Genomic DNA, 17,093 nt, shown 5'->3' on the forward strand with positions numbered 1-17,093 from the left:
CAAGTCCATGTCTTTGATTAGACCAAATAGATCTTGATTATGGCTCAGTGGTTGAATCCGAATCATTAAGATGGTCCAATCAAAACTAATTAACCATTGGTGTCTAAGATAAGTCTGATATTTTGACTGATAGTTTTTAATTAGGAGTGACTTACCTGACCATTTCGATGGTGTCTAAGGTAAGCTTAGCAGATCCTCCTTGATCTCACTTATCTGGCCAATTTGGTGGATTATATTTTGATTAGACCATTAATGATTCGAGTTGACCTATTCATTAAGGTTGATCAGTGTGACTGATCTAGGTGCCAGTTCGACCAGCATGATCTTAATCCAATTCAATGACTTGGTGAAGTTAGTGAGAGGATTGTGGCTTACTGGTTGATCTCTTTTCTTCTCTTGACTAATAAATTAAATCTTTTAAATTATTAAGTTCTTAAAATGAGCTAGTTAATGGAGATAACTAGATCATAGCTTCCATTAAGTTGGGTGATAAAGGGTCCATTAGTATGATGATGCATTGGAGGCCTAAAGTCTGGTGTTCATCTGCTATTGAAATTATCATTCATAATGTGATGACTTAGTCGATCTCTCTATCAAGTGGTCAGGTTAGCCGATAAGTTAGATCTGATTATTTTTTAGTTAGATTCATAGTATGATCATGTTAATGATTGGCCTAACCAGGACTTGCAGAGAAAATCAAAGTCAACTGAAAAGTTAGCTGGAGCTAAATCAATTACTAAAAATTATTTGATAAAATAATTGGTTAAAAATCTACCCATAGATATGTATGGGTGAGCCGACCAAAGTCGGCTTGTGTGCAGTCTGTGTGAATTCTAGCATCCACTAAGGAATTAGAATAATTTCTCAGATTGAAGATAGAGGCTATCAATTTGACTAAATAGTGAGAGAATTTTAGACTAAAGTCCAACTCTTTAGGCTTAATCAATTCATAAATATAGAGATCATGTATTTTTCTTTCAGTTATGGCTAGATGTCTGTTGCTTCATTATTGTTTGACAGTGACTTATTTATAGGTCCAATTTTGATAGATGGTATCAGAAGTTACAATAGCTCTAGAGCACGAATGGATCCTATATATGATTACGGATCCAGCACTTGATATTTTCACATCTAACACACGTAATGCGATCAAAGGTACTTATTAAAAGTGGCCAAATGATAAATCACCATGTGGTGTTATTGAGAGCTGTGAATAATATGAATTTAGTTATAAATTTGATGATGCTCAGTGGGAGAAAATCTTTCAAATATTGAAAGAGTTCTTTCACACCTCTCAGATGTGTCTTCAGTGGGGCAACAATCCTTTGAGAAAGAAAAAGAAGGAGTAAGAGAGTCGTGCTTGGGCTGATGAGTCCGAACTGATAAAAGAGTCTAAAGTTAACCTAGTTTGGCAGAGTTTCTTGATCCGAACGGACTAAAGAAGAGAAATTAGTAAGGAGTTGCTGGATAGGATACTTATATGATAATACTTTATGATTTCTCTATCATGACACTACTACCTGGGTATTGGATGTCGGAAGTCTATGCAAGTTATTGCAATGATTTCATATTAGTAGAAAGATTAAAAATCGTAAGAGATTTCCGAACATTGGAGATGGAAGTTATGTTCCAATCCTGACTTTAGGAATTCTCGAGCCTATTTGCAATTCTAGTAATATTATTTTAGTGATTATCACTATTATCTAATGATTTTTGTGATATCATTATGAATGATATTAAAATCATGTGAATAATTAAAAAATGATATTTACACAGCCTGTTAGTATACTATACACAACAATCAAACAAACTTCTTAGAGTAGATAATGTCATGAATTTCTACCTTTGGTAATTTAGGCTCGATCATATAAACAAGAATAGGATCAATAGAAAAGAATTCTCAAAGTCAATGATTGTGAATTATTATCAACTTGTCAATCTTATCTCTTTAGTAAGAATGATATGCTATTACAAAGATGATAGTGATATCAAATATGGGTTGTTGCATGCCATATGAGTTGGTTGTCCTCTTAATCAAGGAGTGTGGAGATACTGTTATGGCATGCAGATAGAATGTAGGAGTACATTCGCATCGAACGTGATCATGTGCCAAGCACTTTGCTGTCAAGAGTAGCTCGAGAAGGGTATGGATATACATATCTCTGAGACCTGAGACCACCATGGTGACTTGTAATCAACTCACTATATTTTAGTACCAGACCATTTGAGTTTCTAACTCAGTGACGGAAGGATACTAAGTACAGTCAAGTACTTAATAAATTGGTGTGTGAGTCAAGATAGAATTGATCCCTCTAAATTAGTAGGAGATATGCATCAGTGTATTTCAATTTAGTAAAATTTTGGTCAGGATAATCTATGTGATGAATTTGAAAGATTGAAATATAATGTGATCGACTTAATTAGGGTTGACAGTTAAATCCTAGGTCACCTTAAGCATTTGAGTCAAAGGGATGAATTATACATTAACCATACGCCAGTAGGTTCTAGAAGGTTGCTTTACAATACTTCAACCTATTCGGTCATCAGATTACCATTGCTAGATGGTTACATCTGTAGGAACCAGATCTAGGGTTTCAGGGTTAGATCTTGAAACTTTTTCAAGATCATACAGTGGAAGACTAAAATAAATCAAAATTTATTTTCTAAAATTAGAGAATTTTTAGATCTAAGATCCTATTACATGATTATTATATAGCATTAAATTAGAAATTAAAATATATATATACAGCATGAACTACATGTTGATCATATCAACATATTTCTATACTACATCTAATGTATGTATTAAACAATAGATCAGATCTATTACCTTGCAAGTTAGATATTCTAACCTCGCTGATCTAGGCTTGAGGATGATGTTACAAGCTACACACATGTCCGGCCTCTAAGAGTCATCCACACGAGCCCATGAATCTCGATCAGAAGTCCTGCTTCAGAAAATCAGCACAGTATGCTAGTACTGCGCTGATCCTTCTTTGATGGTTGATCAGGTGCCTCCTTCTTCTTTATTTGGACTCTTCCAAAGATAGAAAGTAGGAGGAGGAGTTTTAGATCTGAAATACTCTTAGGAAACTCAATATGGAGGGAGGAAAGATATGAAAACAAACAACCTTAGAAGAAGACCCTCTTCTTCTTATCGTTTCTCTCTCTAGACACTCGATCTTGTGTCTATTATATCTCCATGATCCAAAGGTATTTCTCTCTGATTTTTGGATTATCCAAAGGCCTCTCAAATCTCTATCTTTTCCAAAAATTTCATAAATAAACTAATTTTATACAGAGAGATATCATAGAGTCCTTGTCTAGGTCAAATACCTAGTCAAGGCTTATCCAAACATGGCAAGATAAGGGGTGCCCAACTCTTGAGCACCTCCTCCTTATTTTCGTGTATGGATCACCAGCAAAGGATACACAATGTGTACCCTAAAATTCATAAAAATTTAAAAAAAAAAATTGGATAAATTCGGTGCAAAATTGAAAGAGTTTTGGATTTCTAAAACTCTATCTCATAGAATTCGAAATCCAAACTTATTCCTCTTTGATTTGATCCAAACCACCTTCCATGTAAGAAAGAAGAGAGGAAACCTTTTGTGAACATGGGAGAGACCTGGGAGAGGGCTTTTGTCACACAAAATAAGAGGAGATTGGCATTGAATGAGAGAGAGGGCGTGGGGAAGGCTTATGTGGCGCAAGGTGGAATCCTAGTCTTACTAGGATTCTATCTTATGACTAATTTTAATTTGGTTTCTCAAACCAAATCAAACCAAAATTAGATTAACCCAAATCAAATAAGTCTTAACCCAATTAAGAACCTAATTTAATCAAATTAAATTAGATTTAAATCTGATTTAATTTTCTAATCAAATTAGAATTTAGATTGACCCAAGTCCTAGTTGAACTAGGACTAGTTTTTCCTTGCACTTGGCTTATCCAACAAACTAATTGAACTTGATCCAATCAAGCCCAAACTAAATCTAATTAAATCATATTTAATTAAGCTTAATCTCATCCCATTGGCTTAATCAAATTAAGCCAATTAGCAATCAAATTGCTAATCAATCCTCCTGCAATACTTGCACTAGGTTAAATGTCAATCGTATTGATCATTTAACCCTAGAACGATTCTTAATCGTTGATCAACCATCCGATCGGATCATGAACTCTAATGTGTGTGATCTCATAGGTCCGAACCTAAGCCGATAGCATAGGAATAAATTTCTGTACCAATCGAAGTGACCATCTAGCAATGGTACCCGACGACCGGATAGGTCGAATGTGTAGAACAACATCCTTAGAACCCAGGCGGATATAGTTTTCATATAATTCATCCCCTTGACCAAATGATCATAGGACACCCCAGAGTTCAACTGTCAACTCTGATCAGGTTGTCCACATTATATTTCAAAATATCAAATCCATCTAATGGATTACCCTGGCCAAGGTTTTGCTAAATTGAAATATAGCGACTCATTCTTCTCCAACTCTTAGAGTGGTTAATCCCATCTCGATCACACTCTGACTTCGCAAGTACTTGACTGTGCCCAGAAGCCTTCTATCCCTGAATTAGAAATTCAGTTAGTCCAGTACCAAAGCACAGTGAGTTGCTTGCAAGTCACTGAGGCGATCTCAGGTCTAAGGGACACTTATACCTATATCCCATCAGAGACATTCTCAACAGCAGAATACTCTGAAGTTGGTCACGTTCAATGATGATGTACCAGTATATCTCATTTGTATGCCATACCAGTGTCTCCACACTCTTTGGTTAAGAGGACAACCAACCCATATGGCCTACAGCGATCTATGCTCGATAGAAGCTGTCGTCCTTATTAACAGCCTATCATTTGGTCGTGAATAGTTTTAAAGACTAATCGATAAATCCTCTCTTTATCGAATCTAAATAGTCCTAAGGACTTCATCATAAAAACGGAGTTCATTAGAAGATGAAAGCTTATGATGAAAATACTAAATATATTTTATTTTTTAACAAATCAATTACAATACTTGGTTGCTCAACCGTCAACAGCTTGATGATTGACTTTTTGGGACACATTTTCTAACAACTCCCACTTGTCCTAAAGCCACTCGGCACAGTATCTAATACCCATCTTTGACTTGTGGTTGTCGAACTCCTTTATCGTCAGGGCTTTAGTGAAGGGGTCGGCCAGGTTCTCCTTTCCGTCGATCTTTTGAAGGTCGACGTCACCTCGATCTTGAAAGAAATATGCCCTATAAGCCAATCAAAATGTATAAATAGATGGATATTTTTTTGTCTCCCGACAACTCATGTACTGATATTTTAAATAAATAAAGGTATTTAGTTCATCATATGCTGCATCTTATTTTTTTTGATGAACCCCATAAATTAGGGCTATGGTTTTAGGGTTATGATGCGATCATACCAAGTGAGACCTAAAATCTTAAAACTCTAATTTTAAATATTCATAGTCGATGGAACATTGAGTAGGGGATCAATATTTTCGGTAAGACTGGTGCATCCTGTGTATGCTCGGTAGAGAGGATAATTGATCTCACAATTACTTGTGTATGACACTAATATAAGGATGTAAGTGTTCATTAGAGAATGAATTCACTGAATTGATCCAATTAAAGAATATCTGATGGAGTCTTATCTACATGTCAATAGATTTTTTCTTATAGTGAGAATTGTGCATGTAAATCTTTTGACCTGAGATTGCCGTAGAACCTTATAAGCATGAATCTATATTTTGGATCATACTCATTCGTGATTTAATCATGTATGGAATGTTCTGGATATGATGGATTGCTTATGAAGATTGTGAGTAGGTCAATATGGAAATGATCGCTTCTAGTAAGAGGAGATCGCATCCTATCTGCTTCAATCAAATAATGATTCAGGAAGACTTTGATCAAAGCATTATGAAAAAATTAGAAATGGTTTCTAATATTTCATAAATTGAATCATTATCAAGAGAAATGTAAATATAAAAAATTGGGTTTGATATTTTTTCATACCCAAACTTATATTCGGGATGCAGGATGATCGTAAGATAAAGATGCATGGTAATTTTCCACTGAAGGATATTTTTGGTATTTCCACCAAAATTCCATATCTTCCAGGTAGTCATGATACGTTGCTAGACATCAATCATGTCTTATGAGTTTGATCAAATTAAAGAGTTTAATTTGATCATTAATTAAAGGCTGTTCTAATTGATCAAAACGGTTCAGCTTGATTTGACCTAAATCGGCTGGGTTGTGTTCTAACCAAATTAGACTAAATTGCATCTGGACTCACTACTGGCTAGATGTGGAATCCAATGGGTCACACACAAAAAAAATTGATCATGGGTTTAATTTGATTAAACCATGTTTGCAAGTTGAACATGCTAGCACATGTTGGAAACCCTAGCATTTAGATTCGAATCGAATTCGAATCGGGTTCTGATTTGGGCTAATTTAGAACCAATTTGAGCCAAATTGGATTTGGTCTTGAAGTTGGTTCGAAGTGTTTTAATTAGGCTTGCTGTTGGGTGCCAAAAACCAGGGAACCACATGCCTAAGAGTCTCTCTCTTGGCGTGTGGATTTGAATCCATGCGCATGGGCCACATGGCGCATGGATGGAGTTGGCGCCACCTTTAGATAAGGTCTTTCCTATTTTTTCTCTGTGACTTTTATTCTATGAATGATTTTTAGATGTCTTAGGAGGTGCCTAAGAGTCCTTCTGAGTATTAAACTCTTCGTAGAAAAATTAGGAGAAGTGGTAAGAATTTAAATCCATGCGCATGTGTCACATGGCGCATGGATGAGAGATGGCGCACCTTATCTTGATCTTTCCTATTTTTCTTCGTGACTTTTATTCAATGAATGATTTTCAGATGTCTTAGGAGGTGCCAAAGAGTCCTTCTAAGTATTAAAGACATCGTAGAAAAATTAGGAGAAGGGATAAGGATTAAATCAATGCGCCACCCCTTGGAAGCGTCCCTTGGAAATTTCAAATGAGGAGATAAGTTTTAACTTATCCACGCCCCTTAATCTCTTGCACCATTCTTCAAGTTGGTGCCCTCTATCTTGGCCATTGGATGGGCTTCCTTCCAGATCCAAAGGCATGGGTTGATGGCGCCAATAAGAGAAGCTTTGTGACTTCTCATATAAACACTGTAAGTTAAGATCGAAGAGTCCTTTTGAAATAAGGTGCCTCTTCAACCCAACTTTGATGTACACATGGCATTTCTTAATTTATGAGGTGTGAGAAATAGAAAGGAGGCATGAGATAGATTGTCAGAGGATGTGAGATGTTTTGGATTGCACCTTTACATGCAATATAAATAGGGGTGCACGCCGAGGAGTCAGAGTGCATTCAGAAATCTTCTTTCTTTCTTACAAGAGGATTTGCTTGTCCAATTTTCTTTATTCTTTCTCTCTAGCCTAGATAAGATCCTGATAAAGGACAAAAAATCTTTCAAAAGGCTTAGAGAATTGGAATAAAAATTAAGGAGACAAGGAGCAAGAAAGGAAGGCAAGAAAAGGTCCAACAGTGTGACAACAAAGCCAAGAAAGGAGGTTCTACCCAAATTACATTAAAATTCTGATAAATCAGAATTTAATTGTAGAGTATTTTTAAATAAGTGCTAGTGGGTTGGTCGAGTCCTCGTGTGGATCAACGTTGGAGGGTGAACACATGGGCACCTGGTGGAAACCCAGATAGATTGCTGCCGGTAACTAAGCACAAATCAGGGTTTAGCGATAAGAGGTAAGTTTCTATATCTTTTATTTGATATTAATGCATATTATATGGTTTAATTTCTGATAAGATGATCTTGGAGTTAGGTTTTATTTTTATGATTTCATAATAATTGCTTTGAAATCCGTGCTTCCACCATTGTATTAAAACCTTTCAGTGGTATCAGAGCAACCTTGTTAGAATTAAATCATATGATGATATGTTAATGATTTAATGGCAATATTATAAATATGATATGATCATTATTTATGTTTTAATATGATGAGATCATATTCATTATTTCATAATTAAATTATGATGTATATAATTATGGAATGTTGCTCTATCATATTGAATTGTGTTCATTATGATGCTAATATCTTTTGTTCATATATTTAGTATGATATAGAAATTAAATATGCATTGAGACCTGAAAAACTCTCTGTAAAATGATATTAAGTTGTAGTGTAATTAACCAATAGCAGAACCAGTCTATGATGTCTAATTGATCAATCGGTGTCTAGGAAAGTGGTTCATGATTGGTAAAGAGAATGTAGTTTCTAATTGGTTCCGTTGTCTGACCTGGCCAAATTTATTGGTGTCTAAGGAAAGCAACGGGGGGACCCCCACCTCTCTCCCACTTACCTGACTGATTAGATTAATTTAATTCTTGGCTGGGATGCTTGGTGTTATATTCACTACATTATGGCCTTCCTTCATGCTAGGACATTATTATGTCACGAACCATATTAGGTTTGTTATGTAACCACAAGACCAATTATGGAAACTGACATAATATTGTTCTGATGCATCGAGATGCTTACAGTAATTTTTGAGTATAATGCTTTATTGTGTAACCACAAAAGTATTTATATTCTATTTTGACTGTATTAAAATGAAGGGTCCTACTTAACTAAAATATTATGGTCTGTTGTGTAAACACAAGGCTTTTAATGTTTTAGAGGCCAGGGTTTTTATTGAGAATTGCATGAGATGCAATTGGAAAGAGTTTCCTACCTTTAAACTTATAAAAGGTTTGTTGTGCAACCATAAAATCTTTTATAAGAAATTAGGGTCTCGATCCCACTAAGAAAATCAATCAGGGTTTTCTCGAACATCATACTAGAGGGTTATGATATCTGATAAAAATAGTGGGAGACACAATAAAAATTAAAGTCCTAATTTAATTGTGTATATCATCTTGAGTTGTTCGCTTATGTAATGTTCTTTATTATGTAGATTAATGGCTTCTTCACTTTCACTTCGCTCCATTTTGGATACAAATAAATTGACTGGTACCAACTATGTGGATTGGTTGAGAAATCTTAAAATAGTACTTAGTCAAGAGAAGCTTTCTTACATTCTCGATACCCCTGACATTGAGCCAGTTGGGGAAGATGCCACAGAGGAAGAAAAAGCCACATATAGGATGTGGCAAAATGATTCTTTAACTATCAAGTGTATCATACTTGCCTCTATGACAAATGAGTTACAGAGGCAGGATGATAGCATGGACACTCATTCCATATTGCTCAATTTAAAAGAGCTTTATGGAGAATAGAGTAGGACTGCTAGATATGAGATATCTAAGCAGTTATTTCATGCCAGAATGACAGAGGGATCATCCGTACAAAATCATATTTTGATGGTTATTGACCTGATCACTCGATTAGGTCAATTAGGTTTTGTTATGGATGGGGAGTTGAGTCAGGATCTAATCCTACAATCACTTTCAGAATCATTTTCTCAGTTTGTCATGAACTATCACATGAACAAACTGAATTCTTCCTTGCCTGAGCTGTTAAATATGCTCAAGACAGTAGAGAGCCATATCAAGAAGGATAAGGCTCCTCTTCTTCTTATGGATGGGATCTCCAAGAAGAAGGCAGGCAAAAAGGGTTCTAAAAGGAGGCTGAACCCTAAAGGTGGTATAAATAAGAGAAAGAAGGAAAAGAAGACCTCCGGACAGTCGACCTGCTTCCACTGCGGCAAGGCAGGTCATTGGAAAAGGAATTGCAAGGCTTATCTTGCAACAGTGAAGACTGGTGCAAATAATGCACCAAAAGGTATGTATGAGATACATACAATATTATCATTGAATTCTTCCATTTCAAACTCATGGGTATTGGATACTGCCTGTGATTTTCATATCTGCAAATCATTGCAGAGGCTGCAGAAAATTAGAAGTTTGAGGAAGGGAGACTTCGAGCTCTATGGTGCTGGAGGAGATTCTATCCAAACAGAAGCTGTAGAGACATATATCTTGAAGTTTTCTTCTGGAAAGATCTTAGAGCTAACAAATTGTTGTTACATACCTAAGATCATTAGTAATATTGTATCTGTACCCTTGTTGATAAAACAAGGATATCAAATATCTGTAACGAGCAATGGTTGCTCGATTAATTTTTCTAATGAAATATTTTGTCATGGCATTTTTGACAATGGTTTGTTGACTCTATGCTTGAATGATAATATTTTTCATGTCGATGAAAATAGTAAACGTAAGAGAGATAATGTAAATAATACCTTACTTAGGCATTGTCGACTTGGTCATATTAGTGAGACTAGGATTAACAAGTTGTACAAAGAAAAGTTCTTTGATTCTTATGATTGTGAATCATTAGAAACTTGTGAATCATGTCTCATGGGTAAAATGACCAAGACTTCATTTAGTGGACATGGAGATAGGACAAACGAGTTGTTAGGACTTGTACATACAGATGTATGTGGCCCTATGACAACTCAAGCCAGAGGTGGATACTCATATTTTATTACATTTACAGATGATTTATCTAGATTTGGATATGTGTATCTTATGAAACATAAATCCGAAACCTTTGATAAATTCAAAGAGTATCAAAGCATGATCGAAAAATAAACTAAAAAAAGTATAAAAATCCTTCGATCTGATCGAGGAGGAGAATACTTGTCCAATGAATTTTTAGACTATCTTAAAGCAAAGGGAATTATCTCTGAATGGACACCTCCTTATACGCCACAATTAAATGGTGTAGCCGAAAGGAGGAACCGTACCTTATTAGATATGGTACGATCCATGATGTGCTTCACTGAATTGCCTACTTCCTTCTGGGGTTATGCTTTAGAGACCACAATAATTATCTTGAATAGAATACCTTTTAAATCTGTATCTAGCACTCCATATGAAATATGGAGAGGTAAGAAGCCCAATCTAAAATATTTTAAGATATGGGGATGTTCAGCATATGTCAAAAGAAATTTTGGACATAAACTAGATACTAGAGCAGATAAATATTTGTTTGTAGGATATCCTAAGGATAGTATAAGATATCTATTCTACCACCCTACTGAACAAAAGGTATTTGTAAGTAGGCATGCCACTTTCATGGAGAAAGAATTTATCCTAAAAAGAGGCAGTGGGAGAAATATTGAAATTAATGAAGTTCAATAAAAACAAATAGATATTTCTCAACCAAATATTCACATAAATAAGGAAGAACTAGAACACATAACTCCTATCCATAGGTCAGAGAGGGTACGATATGTACCTATAAGGTATGGGTTCATTATTGAGAATATGAAGCCCAAGTCATTGAGAATGATGAACCTTTGACCTATACAGAAGCTGTCATGAGTAAGGACTCAGACAGATGACAGGATGCTATGAAATCCGAGATGGACTCCATGTACACCAACAAAGTATGGACTTTGGTTGATGCACCAGAAGGGATAAATCCTATTGGGTGCAAATGGGTCTATAAGAAAAAGATTGGAGCAGATGGTCAAATAGAAACCTATAAAGCTAGATTGGTAGCTAAAGGTTTCAGGCAAAAATAGGGTATTGATTATAATGAAACTTTTTCACCTGTTGCCATGCTCAAATCTATTCAGATAATGCTTACAATAGCAGCATACTATGATTATGAAATATGGCAAATGGATGTGAAGACCGCCTTCTTGAATGGTTTTTTAGAAGAGGAGGTCTACATGTCACAGCTAGAGGGTTTTGTCTCAAATGACAGACCAAATCTAGTATGCAGGCTTAAGAAATCCATTTATGGATTAAAGAAAGCCTTGAGGAGTTGGAACATCCGCTTTGATGTGACAATCAAAGAATTTGGCTTCATCAAAAATATGGATGAACCTTATGTGTATAAGAAGACTAGTGGGAGTGTCCTAGTTTTCTTGGTTCTGTATGTAGATGACATACTCCTTATTGAGAATGATATCCCAATGTTACAAACAGTCAAATTATGGCTATCAAATAAGTTTTCCATGAAAGACTTGGGGGAAGCATCCTATATACTTGGTATAAAGATCTATAGAGATAGATATAAAAGAATGCTAGGTTTATCTCAATCTAGGTACATTGACTTAATACTGAAAAGATTTAGTATGAATGAGAGTAAAAGAGGTTATTTACCCATGAGTCAAAGCATACATCTCTTTAAGAAGATGTCTCCTAAGATAACTAAAGAGAGAAATAGAATGAGTTCTATTCCTTATGCTTCGGCTGTAGGATCAATAATGTATGCTATATTATATACCAGGCCTGATGTAGCTTATGCCTTAGGCATAGCCAGTAGATTTCAGGCTGATCCAGGAGAGGATCATTGGAAGGCTGTGAAAAATATTCTAAAGTACTTAAGAAGGACTAAGGATATTTTTTTCATATATGGTGGATCTGATCTTAAACTAAAAGGATACTCTGATTCTAGTTTTCAATCAGACCCAGATGATAGCAAATCCATTTCAAGGTATGTCTTTACTTTGAATGGTGGAGCAGTGAGTTGGAAGAGTTCTAAGTAGCAAACAGTAGCTGACTCAACCACAGAGGTAGAATACATAGCTGCAAGTGAAGCCACCAAAGAAGCTATCTGGATGAAGAAGTTCATCACTGAATTGGGTGTTGTTCCTGAGATTGAGAACCCAGTACCACTTTATTATGATAATACTGGAGCAGTTGCTTAAGCAAAGGAACCCAGGTCTCACCATAAATCCAAGCACATTTTGAGATGCTTCCATCTTATTTGTGAAATAATTGAAAGACAAGATGTTATTATTGAACGAGTAGACACAAAGAACAACATAGCGGATCCATTCACTAAAGCTTTACCACAGCAGCAATTCGATCGCCATCTCGATTGTATGGGGTTGAAATATAAGGGAGATTGGCTTTAGTGCAAGTGGAAGATTGAAAGGAATATGCCCTATAAGCCAATCAAAATGTATAAATAGATGGATATTTTTTTGTCTCCCGACAACTCATGTACTGATGTTTTAAATAAATAAAGACATTTAGTTCATCATATGCTGCATCTTATTTTTTTTTGATGAACCCCATAAATTAGGGCTATGGTTTTAGGGTTATGATGCGATCATACCAAGTGAGACCTAAAACCTTAAAACTCTAATTTTAAATATTCTTAGTCGATGGAACATTGAGTAGGGGATCAATATTTTCGATAAGACTGGTACATCCTGTGTATGCTTGGTAGAGAGGGTAATTGATCTCACAATTACTTGTGTATGACACTAATATAAGGATGTAAGTATTCATTAGAGAATGAATTCACTGAATTGATCCAATTAAAGAATATCTGATGGAGTCTTATCTACATGTCAACAGATTTTTTCTTATAGTGGGAATTGTGCATGTAAATCTTTTGACCTGAGACTGCCATAGAACCTTATAAGCATGAATCCATATTTTGGATCATACTCATTCATGATTTAATCATGTACGGGATGTTCTAGATATGATGGATTGCTTATGAAGGTTGTGAGTAGGTCAATATGGAAACGATCGCTCCTAGTAAGAGGAGATCGCATCCTATCTGCTTCAATCAAATAATGATTCAGAAAAACTTTGATCAAAGCATTATGAAAAAATTAGAAATGGTTTCTAATGTTTCATAAATCGAATCATTATCAAGAGAAATGTGAATATAAAAAATTGGGTTTGACATTTTTCCATACCCAAACTTATATTCAGGATGCAGGATGATCGTAAGATCATGATGCATGGTAATTTTCCACTGAAGGGTATTTTTGATATTTTCATCAAAATTCTATATCTTTCAGGTAGACATGATACGTTGCTAGATGTCAATCATGTCTTGTGAGTTTGATCAAATTAAAGAGTTTAATTCGATCATTAATTAAAGGCTGTTCTAATTGATCAAAACGGTTCAGCTTGATTTGACCTAAATCGGCTGGGTTGTGTTCTAACCAAATTAGACTAAATTGCATCTGGACACACTGCTGGCTAGATGTGGAACCCAATGGGTCACACACAAAAGGAATTGATCATGGGTTTAATTTGATTAAACCATGTTTGCAAGTTGAACATGCTAGCACCTGTTGCAAACCCTAGCATTTAGATTCGAATCGAATTCGAATCGGGTTCTGATTTGGGCTAATTTAGAACCAATTTGAGCCAAATTGGATTTGGTCTTGAAGTGGGTTCGAAGTGTTTTAATTGGGCTTGCTGTTGGGTGCCAAAAACTAGAGAACCACACACCTAAGAGTCTCTCTCTTGGCATGTGGATTTGAATCCATTCGCATGAGCCACATGGCGCATGGATGGAGTTGGCACCACCTTTAGATAAGGTCTTTCCTATTTTTTCTCCGTGACTTTTATTCTATGAATGATTTTCAGATGTCTTAGGAGGCACCTAAGAGTCCTTCTGAGTATTAAACTCTTTGTAGAAAAATTAGGAGAAGTGGTAAGAATTTAAATCCATGCGCATGTGTCACATGGCGCATGGATGAGAGATGGCACACCTTATCTTGATCTTTCTTATTTTTCTTCGTGACTTTTATTCAATGAATGATTTTCAGATGTCTTAGGAGGCACCAAAGAGTCCTTCTGAGTATTAAAGACATCATAGAAAAATTAGGAGAAGGGATAAGGATTAAATCAATGCGCCACCCCTTGGAAGCGCCCCTTGGAAATTTCAAATGAGGAGATAAGTTTTAACTTATCCACGCCCCTTAATCTCTTGTGCCATTCTTCAAGTTGGTGCCCTCTATCTTGGCCATTGGATGGGCTTCCTTCCAGATCCAAAGGCATGGGTTGATGGTGCCAATAAGAGAAGCTTTGTGACTTCTCATCTGAACACCGTAAGTTAAGATCGAAGAGTCCTTCTGAAATAAGGTGCCTCTTCAACCCAACTTTGATGTACACATGGCATTTCTTAATTTATGAGGTGTGAGAAATAGAAAGGAGGCATGAGATAAATTGTCAGATGGCGTGAGATGTTTTGGATTGCACCTTTACGTGCAATATAAATAGGGGTGCATGCCGAGGAGTCAGAGTGCATTCAGAAATCTTCTTTCTTTCTTACAAGAGGCTCTGCTTGTCCAATTTTCTTTATTCTTTCTCTCTAGCTTAGATAAGGTCCTGGTAAAAAATAAAAAATCTTCCAAAAGGTTTAGAGAATTGGAATAAAAATTAAAGAGATAAGGAGCAAGAAAGGAAGGCAAGAAAAGGTCCAACAGTGTGACAGCAAAGTCAAGAAAGGAGGTTCTGCCCAAATTACATTTAAATTCTGATAAATCAGAATTTAATTGTAGAGTATTTTTAAATAAGTGCTAGTGGGTTGGTCGAGTCCCCGTGTGGATCAACATTGGAGGGTGAACACGTGGGCACCTGGTGGAAACCCAGATAGATTGCTGCTGGTAACTAAGCACAAATCAGGATTTAGCGATAAGAGGTAAGTTTCTATATCTTTTATTTGATATTAATGCATATTATATGGTTTAGTTTCTGATAAGGTGATCTTGGAGTTTGATTTTATTTTTATGATTTCATAATAATTGCTTTGAAATCCGTGCTTCCGCCATTGTATTAAAACCTTTCAGATCTACAATCTCCCGGACCAGATTGAAGTGGTGCAAGATGTGCTTTGTCCGCTGATGTGCTTTGGGTTCCTTCGCCTGAGCTATGGCACCAGTGCTGTCGCAGTAGAGCAGGATCGGACCATCGAGAGAGGGTGCTACTCCGAGCTCATTGATGAATTTTCTCAGCCACACAGCTTCCTTCGCGGCATCCGATGCTGCGATGTACTTCACTTCACAAATAGAGTCTGCCACAGTATGCTGCTTGAAACTCTTCTAGCAGATGGCTCCACCATTCAGAGTAAAGATATAACCCGACACGCTCCTGCTGTCATCATGGTCAGATTGAAAGCTAGAGTCTGTGAACCCCATAAGTTTCAGATCTGACTCGCCATAAACCAACCATTGGTCCTTAGTATTTCTCAAATACTTAAGGATGGCTTTAACCACTTTCTAGTGATTTTCTCCAGGATCAAATTGGTATCTATTTACTACTCCTAGTGAGTATACCATATTTGGTCTTGTACATGTCATGGCGTACATGATAGATCCCACGGCTGAAGCATATGGGACTCTACTCGTACTCTCTCTCTCTTCAGGAGTTATCGGACAATCCTTCTTAGAGAGAGGAATTCTGTTGCTCCTAGATTGATTTTGATGATTATAAAGCAAATTGAAGGGATACAAATAATTTTAAATTGAAAAAGTCCTTATGCTCTTCAAGGGCAAAATCATAATTTTACTAAAATCCTGATTTGATAGTATCAATTGATAGAACAAATGATTTGTAAACTATTGGTGAAAATTTCATTATTTTTGGACTTATATTTTTGAAGTTATGAAGGTTTGAAGTGCATGAGTCGACTCATGAGTCAACTCATGGCACTATGAGCTGACTGGCACGCAAAAAAAATTCCCATGGCACGCTGGATTTTTGGCTTGGCACGACCTGTGAGTCGACTCATGAGTCGACCCACAAGGCATGAGTCGACTCATGAGTCGACCTCTACTGATTTCGGCCAAAAAATCCAGAAATTCATGTTTCTGGTCTTTGCAACAGAAGTCGACTCCTGAAGCATGAGTCGACTCATGAGTCGACCCCTGCGATGGAAAATGTCAGGAACGGCTATTTTTTTACCCATTTTAATTGCCTTTTATGCTTCCTAAAAATGCTCTAACGGCTCTTTTTCTGCCTAATATGTTTTCTCTTGCTTCTAATGCTATAAAATATTTCAAATGGTGAAAGAAATTGCAGATCAATCGACAGATCAAATGAGAGATCAAATTCATTGAGAGGATCCAAAAGATATATGCGAAGTGATCAAAGAAATATTTGAGAGAAAAAGAAAAGAGGATCCAAAATCCACACGAGAGATTGTGAAAGAGATTCAAGAGCATTCAAAGAGTGGATTTGTCACGCCTATTGTTTCAACCTTGATCTAGAGATCTTTCAAAGCCTTCAAGAGATCTTCAATCAACGATCATCTTCTTCTCAAGCATTCATTCAAGCGTTCATCCACCTTGAGAAAATTCAAAAAGGGTTTC

Source organism: Elaeis guineensis, chromosome 10, assembly GCF_000442705.2.
Source record: "Elaeis guineensis isolate ETL-2024a chromosome 10, EG11, whole genome shotgun sequence".
NCBI classification, from domain to species: domain Eukaryota; kingdom Viridiplantae; phylum Streptophyta; class Magnoliopsida; order Arecales; family Arecaceae; genus Elaeis; species Elaeis guineensis.